This window comes from Bidens hawaiensis, unplaced genomic scaffold, assembly GCF_021521415.1.
Source record: "Bidens hawaiensis isolate Kalapana, Puna unplaced genomic scaffold, B.hawaiensis_p1.1 tig00021324_1, whole genome shotgun sequence".
Lineage (NCBI taxonomy): Eukaryota > Viridiplantae > Streptophyta > Magnoliopsida > Asterales > Asteraceae > Bidens > Bidens hawaiensis.
The window spans coordinates 103185-116910 of NW_027493295.1; positions in this window are offsets into that span (position 1 = coordinate 103185).

The window sequence follows — 13726 nt, forward strand, 5'->3', positions numbered from 1 at the left end:
TAAAAAAAAAAATTAAAACATTTCGTCTATTGTCCTTGTTAAAAAAAAGACTCGAAACCCGTTTTGACCCGTTCTTACCTTGACCCATTTTAACCCGAACCCGTTATGACCCGAACCTTTTGACCCTGACCTGTTCCGACCCGAACCATAACAACCCTTTTTTTAATTGACTCGTTCCGACTCTGACCCGTTTCTACCATAACCCGTTCCGACCCATAACCCGTTCCGACCCAGCCCAACCCATTTGTCACCCCTATGTTTGATGTATATCGACGTGTTAGGCGAGTTGTACCTCTTATGACACAATTTAAAAAAATATTCAAAAATAATAATAAAAAATCATAAGTCAAAATAAAAATAAAAAAATGGAAAAAGTAAAAAAAAACTAAAACATTTCCTCCATTGTCCTTGTTAAAAAAAATGACCTGAAACCCGTTTTGACCCGTTCCGACCTTGACTCATTTTGACCCGAACCCGTTATGACCCGATCCTTTGACCCTGACCCGTTCCGCCCCAACCATAACAACCCTTTTTTTAATTGACCCGTTCTGACCCTGACCCGTTTTGACCCAACCCAACCCATTTGCCACCCCTATGTTTAATGTATGTCGACGGGTTAGGCGAGTTGTACCTCTTAAAATACAATTTAAAATTATATGCATAATGTGCCATTAGATACTTCAAGGCCCAATATGGTCGATTATGACATGTATAACTTGTTTTTGTCTATTATGGTCTAATATGACTCCTATAACACGATATAACCCTTAAATATCTAATGTTACATATCACATGCCATAATAGGCTACTAAGAGATTTTAAGCCCTAATATGGCCCATTAGAGCGACTATGACATGAAAAAGGCTATAATGGGTCACTAACACCAACAAGGCCCAGTAAGACCTATTGATGAAAGTATCACATGTTATCGACCATTAACATCTAACTATGACTAATGACATTCCTATACAACCTTCATAGAGCAACTATGATGTGATAAAGGCTATAATGGGCCACAAACACCAGCTAAGGTCCAATAAGGCCTATTGATGAAAGTATGACATATTATTGGGCGTTAACCAAACTATGACTCACTAAACTCATATTCAACCCTTTTAGAGAAACTATGATATGATAGAGACTACAATGGGTCACTAACAACAATCAAGGCCCAAGACGGCCCATTAATGCAAAGTATGACGACCAACTATGACTCACTACACTCCTATACAACCTGTTAACGTAACAATGATATGATAGAGACCATACTGGCCATTAACAACAATCAAGGCCCAATATGTCCCATTAATAAAAGTATGACATGTTATTGGGCGTTGACACATGCCTATGGCTCACTACACTCATATACAACCCACTTGTAGCAACGGGGACACGATAGATGCTATAATGACCAGTAATACCAATCAAGGCCCATTGATGAATGTATGACATGTTTTGGGCGTTAACATCTAACAATGACTAATGATAGTAATTTACAAACTTCTTAAAGAAACTATGACGTAACCCAGGGACACTAACATCTAACTATGACTAATGATAGCCAAATAAGGCTTATTGACGAAAGTATGGTGTGTTTCAGGCGTTAACACCTAACCATGACTAATGACACTCCTATACAACTCTTTTACAACAACTGTGACATGATAGATGCTATAATGGGACAATAACATCGATCAAGAACTAGTATGACCCACTAATGAATGTATGGTTTATTGGGCGTTAACACTGATTACTACACTCTTATACAACTCTTTTGGAGCAACTATAAATATCACTTGTATTTATTTTATATGTTCTTATATTTAAAATACAATTTCTTATATTATTTAAGGTTTAATTAGTTGTTATATATATATATATATACATATGGGATGGTTCATGAGAGAAATCAAGTTATTGCGATAAGCGCGAGAAATCAATATGGACCATTGATTATGAAAAACCAATGGTAGAGATTTCAAATAACAAACTTGTAATTTGTTACACATTTATATAATTGTTTTCTACTGGAAGTGGTAGTTTTGTCTTTGTGTGTAGCTAAATTAATTAATCAACATATCACTTCCCATATTTCAAGCCTAAATCACAAATCAAAATTTAATATCAACTCTTCCTTCCAAAACCTAGCTCTTTAGCTTATGTTTAAATCAAAGACATATTTGACTTTCTTTTTCAAGAATTTATTTTTAATTATAGCCTTTTGGTACTTGGACCTTGGTAATTTAAAAAAGTTATTTTATTAGTATTTAAGTAAATATACATACAACTCTGTATGGGCGGTTAATTAATATGGTTATGTGTAGTAACATATTATATTTCATACACTGATACACTTTAGATACATGTTGTTGTTGAATATTTGTATGTCAAAAGTTAAAAATTTTGTTTGTTAAAAACGCTTACTATTTAGGATAACTTTTTATTTATTATGTAGGGTGTGCAAGATAAAATCCTTTAGTGTCTAGGGTGTGTAAGATATTATTCTTAATAATGTAATGTGTAGGATGTGTAAAGTAAACATATTTACTTTGTATGGTCCGTAAATGTCAAATGGTGTGTAGGATAAGTTTATTGTGTAGGGTTTGTTGAATAAATATGTTTTTACTTTGATTAATATTCTACCTATGTTGGGTGTGTAGGATAAATAATTTTACATGTGTAGGGCGTGCATGATAAGTTTATTACAGTTTTTGCTTATATGTTAAGTTATAACGTTAAGAAAAAAGTAGAGGAAATGTAACAAAGTGGATTTATTATATGTCATATTGTAAATTTCTTGTTTAATAGATTACAAATTTTATTAATTTATTTATGCACAATCGAGAAGATTAAAAAAAAACTCACGTGATCAGCTAATATAAATAATCATCTTTGAAGCAATAAGAATATTTTTCTTCATCCTCCAATAAATCCACTTTTAACTTTGGTTTAAAATAAAAAAATACATAATAATAAATTGTTTTGTAACTTATTGTTAATAACTAATAGTTACCATAAACGAAAATTTGGTATGTGACTAATATGCCCTTTTAATTAATAATTTAGAAAATAAAAATGAAATTATGTGTTTGGTTGGAATAACTTCTCGCACTTTTTGTAGTAAAATGACTTCTCTTCTGAACTTAAACATATATATATATATATATATATATATATATACTCTAACAAATCTTTATTATAATTAATAAAAATAAAAAAAATTAATTCTATTTAGTTCTTATTAATTTCACTTCCCTCAAAATTTCAAATTAAATTCACCCCCTATTTTTCTTCAAAAAAGTTTGAATTACCCTCTCATTCTTAAATCTAATTTGACTACATATCTAAAAGGTTAATTGATGAATTAGAACCCTAGATATGTTATAAATATGCTAGGGTTTGAGTTTTGATGACAACAGTTTGCTGATAGATTCGTTTTCGTTTATTTATTGGTATGTAACTTGATGTTAAACAATGGGTATTGAACGATTGTTGATTATAGGATATAGTGCTACGAGTCTAGTTTCCAGAAAGGTAAAGTTTGTAATTTTTGGACGAGTTTTGAATAGTTTTTATGATTTTACAAAAACACTGGTCAAAGCTGATTCGAGGAGTTATATTCTGGTCTGTCTTTCCGACACCATAATTCCCTAATGATAAAACCAAACGGGTTAGTTCCAGTTCTAAAAATTAGTATTATGAGTTTTGAAGACAACCCATTTGGTCTTGCACAACTTGGATTAATGAGTTGATAGAACCATTAAACAAGTGTTTATTGTGCAATATGTTGAACTGTTGGTACATATCTGTAATGGTTGAATTATTGTGAGTTTTGTATGCATGAGAAAAATAGAATAAGTGATCAATGTTCTACTGTGGTAAATGTTGTATAATTTATACTTAATATTTTCTTTGTGAATAAAATCAGTCTATAAATGCTATAATATGTCTCATGAACTAAGTGATCATAAGTTAAGTTGTATGATGAATGCTTGGTTTATTTGCCATGATATGATGTGTGAATACATGTTAGGACTTTTTAGTACAGTTGACATTGATTATTATCACCAACGAGTCGTCGATTCAAGTTTGTGTTTGTGTATACATTATGTCTAATGTGATTGTGCGTGATAGTCGTCGTGCTATGCGTGGACGTACCACGGTACCTAGGAAGGGTGAAAACCATCGTGGTGGGGCATCACTTGCTGGATCACATGAGGATGGTGTTGGTAGTGGCAATGCCGATGATCTACAAATGTATACTTGTGGGAGATACGTCATCTATCGTGCCTCGGGATACATCTGGGAAGTATGTTTTTAGTTTTAACATTTTCATTATTTATGTTACAAATATACTTACTTGGTTACTTCAATATTATAGGTTTGCGAGTCATGAGATTCATAGGAATATCATAAAAATACTAATCGAGCACTATGATGAACCTTGGGTTACATTCAGAATGGTGCCAAAGAATGTGATCGCTCGTATGTTTGCTCGTTTTCGGGTAATATATTAGTTAATTATTTTATATATGCTTGGTTTGGTTTGGTTCAGTTTAAAAGTTATACGGTTTGGTTTTGGTTTACACAAATCAAAAACCGTTACCAACGGTTTGGTTTATGGTTTGACGAAAAACCACGAAAACCGGACCGTCATAGTGCTCGATTAGTATTTTTATGATATTCCTATGAATCTCATGACTCGCTAACCAATAACATTGAAGTAACCAAGTAGGTATATTTGTTACATAAATAATGAAAATGTTAAAACTAAAAACATACTTCCCAGAGGTATCCCGAGGCACGATAGATGACGTATCTCCCACAAGTATACATTTGTAGACCATCGGCATCGCCACTACCAACACTATTGTGGTAAATGTTGTAGAACTTATACTTAATATTTTCTTTGTGAATAAAATCAGTTTATAAATGCTATAATCTGTCTCGTAAACTAAGTCATCATAAATTAAGTTGTATGATGAATGCTTGGTTGATTTGCCATGATATGATGTGTGAATACATGTTAGGACTTTTTAGTACAATTGACATTGATTATTATCACCAACAAGTCGTCGATTCAAGTTTGTGTTTGTGTATACATTATGTCTAATGTGATTGTGTGTGATAGTCATCGTGCTATGCGTGGACATACCACGGTACCTAGGAAGGGTGAAAACCATCGTGGTGGGGCATCACTTGCTGGATCACATGAGGATGGTGTTGGTAGTGGCGATGCCGATGGTCTACAAATGTATACTTGTGGGAGATACGTAATCTATCGTGCCTCGGGATACCTTTAGGAAGTATGTTTTTAGTTTTAACATTTTCATTATTTATGTACAAATATACTTACTTGGTTACTTCAATATTATAGGTTTGCGAGTCATGAGATTCATAGGAACATAATAAAAATACTAATCGAGCACTATGATGAACCTTGGGCTACATTCAGAATGGTGCCAAAGAATGTGATCGCTCGTATGTTTGCTCGTTTTCGGGTAATATATTAGTTAATTATTTTATATCTGCTTGGTTTGGTTTGGTTCGGTTTAAAAGTTATACAGTTTGGTTTTGGTTTACATAAATCAAAAACCGTTACCAACTGTTTTGTTTATGGTTTGACGAAAAACCACGAAAACCGGACCGTAAACACCCCTACTTGGCTTTGACATTTCGCCTCACATTAACTCTTTACTAGTTATGATGCTAATGTTTTAACAATTTTAGGTTCAAAAAGTTAGAGCCGAAATGGAAAAAGAACTAGAAAATGAAAGGAAGTCAAGAAACGAGTTGGAAGAACAAGTGCAACGAATGGAACAAATGGAAAAATACTTAAGGAAAATGAAGAAAGGAGGCAAAAACAATTTGATGAGTTTATGCAAAAAAGTTTGAGGTTGGTAGTAATTAGTTGTAGTTTCAAATATTTTGAATTTAAAACTTATTAGTGAAAGTTTGATAATGTAAACCCTTTTGAATTTATGTTATTGGGTTTGTTAAACTTATGAAAAAACATGTTTTAAATCTATGCTAATGTGTTTAGTTACATTTATAAAGTTATGCTTTGAAATATTTATTTAATGCAATGTTAGCAGGTTAAATATCTGATCTTTTATATTACGCGTTTCCGACGGATAGGAGCGTAGGAAACAACCCATTTATCTAGTAGTGATATGTGACCAAAGCTTATACAGCAGCCATACTTAAATTATTATGTGTGACTAAAGGTTAGACAATAATCACACTTAAAATTGAAAAAAATTTGCGTGGCTAAAATTAATCATTAATCACACTTACAATAAATTCATGTGACTATATAATAGAAAATGTTACACTTACAGTAAATTGATGTGGTCATTGCTACCTTTTAGCCACATTTATTTATGTGTGATTAAAAATATGATAATAGCCACACTTTATATTACAAAAGTATTATGTGTGACAAACGGTAAGACAATGTTCACACCACAAACTACAAAAGAGTGTTTGAGTGGCAAGTTCACATTTTTAGCCACATTAACAATAACCTTCTTGTGTCTATATGATATGATTAGCCACACAATATATCACTATGTGTGACGAAATGTTTGACAGTAGCCACACTTTAAATTACTAAAAACATTATGTGTGACAAACGGTAAGACAATAGCCACACTATAATCTACAAAGGAGTGTTTGAGTGGCAAGTAAACATTTTTAGCCACATTTAATATAACATCCAGTGTCTATATGATATAATTAGCCATACTATTATTAAATTCAAGTGGCCATTGCTTTGCTATAGCCACACGGTATAGGTCACAATGCTCGCTTACCACAACCCTATTGGCCACATTATTATAAAATTCATGTGGCTAAAACATGAATTCATATGGCTCTATACGTGCAATGGTCACACCTAGTAAATAGTCATGTGGTCATTTTCTGCCATTTAGCCACACTTATTGGAGAGGAATCTTGATGGGTACTCTTTAGCCACACTTATAACCACATAAGGTCACTAAAAACTGTGTGTGGCCATATGATACATACGATGTCGCGACCTTTGGTCACACATGACCTGAACCAGATGTGTGTGGCTAAAGGCCTACGGTGACACTTTTTTCGTGTAACTAAAGGTCATTTTTCACGTAGTGCATAATAATCTATATTTGGCTTCAAACCAACCGAATGTGAGTGGGGTGGGGGTATTGTACGCAGCAGAGCTTGTCATGTTTAGTAGTTGGCCAAACAATGTATCCCAACCAATGTTTTTGTCCGATAATTTTTTAATTAATAATATACTAGTTTACGCTTTAAAAGAAGAATGCATTCTTGTTACTTGCATGAAATTTTGACTTTGATAAAACAAAAGGTGCGAAAAATTTTCGATATTGATCTTTTAATGGTGGAGTCCTTCAATATGTTGTTTATTCAACTCCAAAAATCTTTGATTTCTACTATGACCCAATATCTTATGAAAAATGCATTCTTGTTATTTGCATGTAATCTTTTAGTCTTTGATAAAACAAAAGTAATTAAAAATTATCAATATTGATCTTTTAATGGTGGAGTCCCTCAATAAGTTGTTTATTCAATTCCAAGAACTCTTGATTTATGCTATGACCTATTATTTTAGGACATACCATTGTAACTATTTTGGTCAAAAATACTGAATTAATAATTGAACAATTTCGTTAAGTGAGGGAGTACGTTCTTCAACAATATGACAAGTAAATGTGGTAAAAGTAAAGGTGAACAAAACGACAGAGCGAGGAAAAGCCTAGGATCGTGATGAGGATCTTCGGAAAAAACCTTGGGAGGGAAAAACCATCCCCTGCCTCAATTTATTAATAAGAAAAAGTGGTTACAAAGCGAGAGCTGGATGTTAACGATTGCTAGGGTACATAGTGCAGTGTAATGGGCGTGTTTCAATGTGTCCAATAGCGTTTACAGTAGCCTCATTATATAGAAAAAGAAAATAACTAGAAGTCCTATAAATCTAGGAACCTTTGCCGGCATGACAGTTTGAGGACTTATTCTTTAGTCCACGTGCATTTTAACTGGTTCTCCGAGCTTTCAGGTGAGAATTAGTCATAGGCGTTGTAGGACGTTATAGCTTTGAGTAACCTGCAAGCATAACATAAGTATAATATATAGTCGGTTAGTTAATGATCCTGTAGCTAGCTAGGAATCCAAACTGCAGGAATACTACTCGAGGATCACAATTGAGAATAAAATGACCCCTTACAACAACAGTCTCTCCTTTTCTATGCTAGTAAGGCAGTTTTATCACCATATTATCATGCCACAACTGGAAATTTCTCGTCAAATGTTCCAAGCTACAACTACTCACAGATGCCCATGAGTGTTAAATCAGCTGAACAACAGTTTGCTCTATATGCATCCTTCATTGCATCTTATGAGAACTACATCAAAGGTAAAATAGTCGACCCTGCAACTTTGGATGAAGACTATGATCAGATCGATGCTGATGATTTGGAAGAGATGGACCTGCAGTGGCAGATGGCTATGATAGTAAGAAGGGTAAAGAGATTCATGAAGAATACGGGTAGAAAGTTCGTTGGAGAAAGACCAGGGTTTGATAAGTCAAAGGTTCGATGTTACAACTGTCAACAGAATGGTCACTTTGCTAAGGAATGTACAAATGAGAGAGTCGAACGAAGTCAGAACAGGTCTGCTCAATAGAATGGGGGAAGTAGTGAGAATAGGGCTATGGTATCTAGACAGAATGGTGGATACAACTGGAATATACAAGTTGAGGAAGTGTTCGAACAGGCTAATTTGGTAAACATCGAAACTGGAGGAAGTGAGAGGGAGACGGGAGAAAATCAAGCATATATGGCAGAAGTGAACGATCAGCTCTCCGAGGTAAGTTCTGAACTTCATTGTATAAAATGTGAAAATCTGTCTGAACAATTGAAAACAATAACTGATCAGTTTGTTAATTTGGACGCACAATTTAACACGTTAAAAGAAGATCATCACTATACTAAAACTAGAGAAAACAGTTAATCGGAAAAAATAAAAGCTAGTGAAAAGGATATCAGAAGTCTTAAAGCCAGTCTAGCTGATAAAATACAAGTAATTGATCTTAGTTATGAAGTGTTAGAAGAAAAAACCAAACTAATTGCTGAAAAAAAGATAAACAGATAGCTGATTACCAAGTAAAAGTGGTGGAACTAAACAGAAAAATTGAACAATTTAGAAATTCTTCAGCAATGCTTGATCACATCATAAGTGTTCAACGTTCCCCAGTTAACAAAGGGGGAATTGGATTTTCTGAAGTTTCACCACCGTATAACAATAACTATACTTATAATCCTAGTAATCAGCAATCTGCTAATGTTGAGATTAGTCAGACAGTTCCAGTCAAAATTTCGACTAAAGAACCTGAAGTTAATAAGAGCGAAATGAGTAAGTCAATTTCTAAGGTTGAGATTTCTGTCCCTAGCTCTGTCTCATCAAATTCGGACAAGTCATCCGAATCGGGTGAGATAAAAGAAGAGGTAGTGTTACTAAAACGTGGGGAGGAATATAAGCCTGATGAAAAGAATTCTTCCCTAAACCCGTTCGTCCCACCATATGTTAGACAAACGGGAAGTAATGCAACCTCAACATCTGCAACAACTGTTGAGACGAAAGTTAAACACAGAAGTTGTTTCAGATGCAATCAAGTAGGACACCTTATTGCTAATTGTCCTCTAAACCAGAGAAAATTTAGAGGTATGAGGCCTCCGAAAACTGAGAATAAAAGGAATATTAATTATGATACTGGTAAGAATGCGAACTCACCAAATTTCAGACATTGGACTAATCCAAGATTTCAAAGAAAACGGTCTCATTTTTCCCCAGTTAACTACCAAACCAACAATTATAATTCAGTTAATTCACTAAGGTTTGGATGGACTCATAGTCAATCCTCGAGAAGGTTTCCTTTCAGAACTTACAGAAATCATCCTCAAACTGACTTTGGGCAACCAAAGTACTGGATGCCGGTCAACAGATTTAATCGACCCAAGATCAGTAGGTCTTGGGTCCCCAGATTTTAATCTTTTTCTTCAATTGTGCAGGAACAGTCGAACATGGCTGTAAACAATCTGTGGGTTGTGGATAGTGGCTGTTCCCGGCACATGACTGGTAACAAGAATTTGTTACGTGACTGGAAACCTGTTCAAGGAGGAAGGGTTAGTTTTTCTGGAGAAAGTGGAGGTAGAATTAGTGGTATAGGAACAGTGACAAATGGAAGAATGAAGTTAGAAAAGGTGAATTTTGTGGAAGAGCTGAAGCATAACTTGCTGAGTGTATCTCAGATTTGTGACAAAGAATACACGGTGCGTTTTACTAAAACGAGGCAATCGTCCTTTATCCTGGTTTCAAGATACCAGAGGCATGGGTGGTAATGAGAGCTCCAAGAGAAAAGAACACGTATGTAATGGATATGAGGTCAACTGAGACGACAACAGAAGAATCATGTCTTCTGTCAAAGGCAACTGAGTCTGAGTCAGAGTTATGGCATCGAAGAATGGGACATATACATCTTCGCAAAATGAATTACATTGTCAAGAATGGGCTGGTGCTTGGCGTTCCCTTGAAGAATTTTAACTTTGAAGATCAATGCTTGTCGTGCAAGAAGGGAAAGCAACACAAAAAACCTCATCACTCCAAGAAGCTTAACTCAATTGTTAGTACCCTAGACCTACTTCACATGGATCTCTTTGGTCCCGTGAATGTAAAGAGTATAGGTGGAACGCCATACTGCTTGGTTGTAACCGATGATTACTCTAGATACTCTTGGGTATACTTTCTGAAGGTAAAAGATGAGACAGTTCAGTTGGTAATTAACTTGATTACCAAGGTTGAAAATATTGTTGGGAGAAAGGTTAAGTACATCAGGAGTGATAATGGTACAGAATTCAAGAACTACCAGATGGAGATGTTCTACTTACAGAAAGGAATAGAACATCAGTACAGCGCTCCGTATACTCCACAACAAAATGGGGTAGCTGAGAGGAAGAATAGAACGCTGATTGAAGGAGCCAGAACCATACTGGCAGATGCTAACCTTCCCGTGGTGTTCTGGGCTGAAGCTATTGCCACAGCCTTTTATATCCTTAATCGTGTTTTAACTGTTAAAAGATTAAATAAAACTTGTTATGAACTCATGCATGGTAGAAAGCCAAACTTGAATGGTCTCGAACCTTTCGGGTCCCCATGTACGATATTAAAGACAAACTCAAAATTTGGTGAGAAAGCCGACGAAGGTATTTTAGTCGGATATGTTGTTGGGACTCCCAACAGAAGAGTCTTTAATTTATCGAACAGCAAGGTTGAGGTGGTATGTAACACTGACATTACGAGTTTCAAATCACCAAAGCCTAGCATGGGACCCGCTGAAGCTTTCGACTATGATAAACTGTTCAAATCTTTTAATATGCCATACTTGGATTTTGCAGAAGTTGATGAGAAAATTGCTTCACAGATTCTGTATGACGAGGAGGAAAATATTGTGCAACGTCCGCGATATGATGAAAGTCAACCTTCCTCGTCAAGTGCCGTTGCTACTCCTGCTGCCTCTACTGAAGAAGAATTCTATAATCCATTTCACTCTCAACATCAATCACCCACTGATGAACTCTCTTCGAATTTAGAAAACAATCTGGAAGTCGGTCCGGTTCAGACTACTGCAATTCACAAAAATCACCCTTTGGAGAATGTGATAGGTAATCTGTCTGACGGTGTTCAAACAAGAAGAAGTTTGGATGAACACACATGTGTTTACGCAAGCATTAAAGACACGGGTATCATAAATGAATGCTTGTACACCTACTTCATCAGTCAGATTGAACCAAAGAATTATCAAATGGCTCTAAAGGATGGCTCGTGGGTCGAGGCCATGCAAGAAGAATTAGAACAGTTCGAGAAGATGGAAGTATGGAAATTAGTTGAAAAACCAAAGAATGTAAATGCTATTGGTACAAAGTGGGTTTTTAAATGTAAGAGAGATGAGAAAGGGATAATCATACAGAACAAGGCAAGGCTGGTAGTAAAAGGGTTTAATCAGCAAGAAGGAATCAATTACAACGAAGTGTTTGCTCCTGTGGCAAGATTGGAAGCAATTCGACTATTTTTGACATTTGTTGCACACAAAGAGATGAAAGTGTTCCAATTAGATGTGAAAAGTGCCTTTTAAATGGTAAAGTTGATGAGGTGGTGTATGTTGAACAACCTCCGGGATTCTCTGACCCAGATTTTCCTGATCATGTGTACAAATTGAGTAAAGCTTTATATGGGCTACATCAGGCCCCTCGTGCCTGGTACGCAACCTTGTCCGATTATTTGCTTGAGAATGGGTTTGAAAGAGGAAAGATCGATAGCACGCTGTTTGTCAAGAGAAAAGGGGGAGATTTTCTACTAGTTCAAGTCTATGTGGACGACATCATTTTTGCTGCATCAAAAGTCGCCATGTGTCAGGAATTTGAAGCAGTCATGAAAAAGAGGTTTGAAATGAGCTCCATGGGTGAACTAACTTTCTTTTTGGGATTGCAGGTAGATCAGAAGAAAGATGGGATGTTTATTCATCAAACAAAATATGTCCATGATGTGCTCAAACGCTTCAAGATGGACGATAGCACTCCATTTGATACTCCAGTTTGCGTCAACCATAGACTGGGTGCTGATTCTGACAGTGATGAAGACGTTGATCCCACCCAATATCGAGCAATCATAGGTTCTTTAATGTATTTAACTGCATCTAGACCTGATATTATGTTTGCAATTTGTCTTTGTGCTCGTTTTCAGGCAAGCCCGAAGGAATCTCACATGAAGGGAGTGAAGAGAATATTGAGGTATCTCAAAGGCAAGCCTAAGTTGGGAGGTACACGAAAGGGGGAGAACTGGATTTGGTAGCTTACACAGATTCTGACTATGGAGGTTGCAATCAGAACAGGAAGTCAACAACCGGTGGATGTCAGTTTCTGGGAGGAAGATTGGTGTCGTGGCAGTGCAAGAAGCAGACCTTAGTAGCCATTTCCACCTGCGAAGCAGAGTACACGGCAGCATCAAACTGCTGCTCCCAGGTTCTATGGATACAACAGCAATTACGCGATTATGGTCTGAATTTCACTCAAACTCCTATTTGCATTGATAACACTGCTGCAATCTCAGTAACTAACAATCCCGTCAAACACAGCAAAACTAAACATATTGACATTCGTCATCATTTTATACGGGATTGTGCTGAGAAGAAATTAATTGTGCTTGAAAAGGTTGATTCTTTGGATAATTTCGCCGATCTTTTTACTAAAGCGTTTGACCGATCCCGTTTTAAAAATCTTGTTGAGCTTAATGGGATGATCAATCCCGAGTAACCTTGTTTTTCGTTTTTATTTTAAAAAAAAACATCACTATCGCTTAGAATTATGTCGGTTACTTCAGTTTGAAGGACACATCTTCGGATATGTTTGGTCCTTACTTCTACTAGTAGATTATGAAGATAGCCATTAACCAGCTGACTGAAAGTGACCGGGGCGGTTTATGATGGGTTTTTATTCTTTCGCTGAAAAATAGTCGTTCATACTTAGTTAGAAGGACACATACTCGTATGTGGTCGGTCCAGCTGATCCATTGGATCTTCAGGATAGCCGTTTACCTGAAGACTTTGACTTGATCGGGGCGATAGAATTTAAAATTTTTTTTTTGGGAGATGATATAATTTTTCAAGTCT